The following is a 3,322-nucleotide window of genomic DNA, read 5'->3' on the forward strand; positions in this document are numbered from 1 at the left end:
AAAGGTCTTTGGTGCTCATGCATAAAGGTGAATTGATGATTTCAAAACAATTGCAATATACATTGTTTCTGCATATTGGACTACAATGATAATATACAAAGAAGTAACAATGCCACAGAGTTTACAAGAACACTCAAGTATTTGTATGTATGTATGTATTATTATTATATTATTATTATTATAGTTTATTTATTTAAAATATTTTATTTATTTATTTTTAGAGAGAGGGGAAGGAAAGGAGAAAGAATGGGAGAGAAACATCAGTCTGTGGTTGCCTCTAATGTGTCCCCTACTGAGGACCTGGCCTGTAACCCAGGCATGTGCCCTGACTGGGAATTGAACCAGCAACCCTTTTCTTCACAGACCCATGCTCAATCCACTGAGCTACACTAGCCAGGGCTATTTATTTATTTTTAGACAGAGGGGAAGGGAGGGAGGAAACAGGGAAAGAGATCAATCTATGGTTGTTTTTTGCTCGCCCCTTACCAGGGACCTGGCCCACAATCCAAGCATGTGCCCTGATTTGGATTCAAACCAGTGACACTTTGGTTCACAGGCTGGTGCTCAATCCACTGAGCCACACCAGCCAGGGCTTTATTTATTACTGAAAATGTCAAAACCACAATGTAAGAGCACAGATGATATGTTTTAGAAAAGTTATTTTGATACTATTTGATGCTTCCCCCAAAGTCAACAAAATTATTGTGTAATTTAATAGAGTGTAACAATTATCCTTCAAAAGCACTCTAAATTATACACTTCAAAGTACAGAATGTTGGTCATGGATGGGTAGACTTAGCATTGTTAAAAGGACAATGATATCCAAAGTGATCTACAGATTCAATGCAATCTCTCTTGAAATACCAATGACCTTTTATGCAGAAGTGAGACACTAGTTCTAAAATTCACAGAGAATTAGAAGAGGCTCTACATAACCAAAACAATGTTGTAAAAGAAAAACAAAGTTTGAGAACTCATACTTCCCAATTGCAAAACTTACTACAAGCTGCACTAATCAAAAAGGTGTAGTACTGACATAAAAATAGGTTTATAGGTTAATGGACTGTTATTGGAAATCTACAAATAAAGCCAAACATCTAGGGTTAATAATGTCAAGGCTATTCAATAGGAAAGGAATAGTCGTTTCAATAAATGGTACTGGGAAAACTGAATATTCACATACAAAATAATAAAGTTAGATCCCTTATTTTACATCAAAAGGGGGTGGGGGAAAAGTAGGTTTAGAATTGTTTGTATGGATAATAGTACAATAACTAAGAAATAATAATAGAACAATAAATTCTGTGTTTCAATACTCACAACTGTAAACCTACTTTTGCCCCACACTGTTTATAAAAATGAACTAATAAATCAATCAAAGACCTAACTGTAAGAGGTAAAATTATAAAGCACTTAGAAGTAATTATAAGAATAAATCATCATGGCAATGGATTTTTACATTTGACACTCAGACATAAACAACCAAAGAAAAAAATAAGTAAATTGAATTTCATAAAAATTGAAACTTCTGTGCCTTAAAGGACACTATCAAGAAAGTTTAAAAAAAAGACAACCTATTCAATCGGAAGAAATCTTTGCAAGTCATATACCTGATAAGGGTCTAGTATATAGAATATAAAAAAGATTGCTTACAACTCAACAATAAAAATACAATCAATGCTAGGAAGATATAAAAATGACAAGAAAACTCTTAAAACACTTCAAAAGATGCTCAGAATATTGGTCATCAGGGAAACACAAATCAAAACTACAATGATGCAACATCACACACACATAAATGACAGAATCAAAAACAGATTGCAAGTGTTTACAAGGATGAAAAGAAAATGCAACCTTCATACTTATGGCAATATAAAATGGTACAGCCATTTTGAAAAACTGTCTGGAAGTACTATCCAAGACAAAAGGAAAACATGCATTCCTATGTATAAAAACAAGTGTGAAAATGTTTATACCAGGATTATTCAAAATAGTCAAAAAGTGAAAAGTGCAAGTGTATAAACAATGGCTATATAAAAAATTTAAAAAGAGGGTGATATGTCTATAATGTGCAATACTGTTTATAAAGATAAAAGGAAGTACTAGTACATGTTGCACAGGCTACAGAATAGATGAACTTTGAAAATATACATGATGGAAGTCTTCCACAAAAAGACCACATAATATATAACTTCATTTAAATAAGTTATCCAGAAGAGACAAATTTTTAGCAAAAGAAGGTAGATCAGTGGTTAATGTCTACCTGAGAAATACAGATATCTACCAAGAAAGGTTCCTGATGGCTAACTGGGCTCAAATTGAAAAGCAGAGCCTAGAAGCTATTTTTAAACAAAGGCGTCTTACGCAAACTGCATTTCAGGGACAAACCTACACTGAACTGCCTACCTGCCCTGTGTTCCTGACATTTGAGCCAGTACTTATAAAGGAGTTCCTGGAATTGTATTTCAACCAATAAGACTGAAGCTTTTCCTGTCTACTTGGAGCCATGCAGCTATATCCCTATCAGCATTTTCATTAACTAAATAGAATGGCTCCATTTGAGCAATCAGGAGAGTGTCTTTTGGACCACTCAAACTGCTAAGATTTTGAGTCTTAATTTGCATGAGTATTGACAAATCAGGAACCAGGTGTGGGGACTTCTGTTTATGTAAGTCAACTTCCCTTTCCCTTGAAGAATATACTTTCCCTTTCCATTAAAGACTAAAGACTGCATTTCCCCTGACGGATCTAAAATACAAAAGACCAGACTAGTGCTCACTTTGGCAGCACATATACTAAAATTGGAATGACACAGAGAAGATTAACATGGCCCCTGTGCAAGACCAGACCAGAACAATTGGAACAGACCAGAGCAGAGCATATCTGTCTAGCTTGAGAAGAACCTAGCCCAAGGGCTACATTGCCCCAGGGCTACCTTGCCCCAGGGTCTCTTTATAGCCATGCTGTTTCACAGTTGTGTTGCTTTATAACTGAACTATAGCATTATTGAACTGTACCACAACTGTGCTAGCCATGCTGTACTACAATTAAGCTGCTTGCATTGAATAAAGTTTCCTTCTTAACTGCATCCCAAATTGGGGATTCCTGTTGGCATTGAATTGGTGCCAAGGGCCAGTAGTTGACATTTTCTAGGACTGTGAGGAAAATAATGTAAATGCAAGAGAGACTGAATGTGAAATGATAATTAATGGCTATGAGCTTTTTTTGGTGGGGTGATGAAAATGAGATCATAGTGATGGTTACATAACTCTATAAACATACTCAAAGCAATGTAATCTACACTTTTTAAAGCTTTTAATAC

General features: G+C 35.2%; 1 pseudogene; it reads left to right on the forward strand.

The window, feature by feature from the left end:
* Nucleotides 1–2,771: 2,771 nt before the first annotated feature.
* Nucleotides 2,772–2,842, forward strand: LOC119002091 (uncharacterized; annotated as a pseudogene).
* Nucleotides 2,843–3,322: the final 480 nt, after the last annotated feature.

This window comes from Sturnira hondurensis, unplaced genomic scaffold (genome assembly GCF_014824575.4).
Source record: "Sturnira hondurensis isolate 20B ecotype Veracruz unplaced genomic scaffold, ASM1482457v3 Scaffold0017394, whole genome shotgun sequence".
Classification (NCBI taxonomy): domain Eukaryota; kingdom Metazoa; phylum Chordata; class Mammalia; order Chiroptera; family Phyllostomidae; genus Sturnira; species Sturnira hondurensis.